The following is a 499-nucleotide window of genomic DNA, read 5'->3' on the forward strand; positions in this document are numbered from 1 at the left end:
GCTTAAACTCACACCAGGCACATGTGTGTGCATGCCCAAGATCCCAAAAGGAGAATGGAGAAGGGACTGCAGCATGGTCATCCCCCAGGGGGGTAATGTCTTGCTTTCTGTCTCTGTCTTTCTCTGTCTTTCTGGTGAGTGCGCGCACTCTATAGCAAAAACCTCTCCAAAAAAAAGAAAAATATATATACTTTTAAAAAGTCACAGCATTCACCCTGAATAAAATTCCTCTAGAAATAAATTTTCACCAATTGTGTTGTCTTCAAAACTAATCCCTCTCTCATGTTGTGTGCATGTATGCTATTACTTCTTATATAACAACATATATGTAATATGCTTTGTTTCTGAGCATTTCACATGTGTGTCTTATTCCTCCATTATTTGGATAGTTCTGGAAAGCAACAGACCATGTATATTCACGTATATATCTCTTTACAGTGCTTAGCACAATGTTTTACCCATATAGGGCTCTCAAGGGCTTCTGGATTATAGCAGAAAG

The sequence above is a fragment of the Tupaia chinensis genome, unplaced genomic scaffold (assembly GCF_000334495.1).
Source record: "Tupaia chinensis unplaced genomic scaffold, TupChi_1.0 Scaffold000354_1, whole genome shotgun sequence".
Taxonomy (NCBI): domain Eukaryota; kingdom Metazoa; phylum Chordata; class Mammalia; order Scandentia; family Tupaiidae; genus Tupaia; species Tupaia belangeri.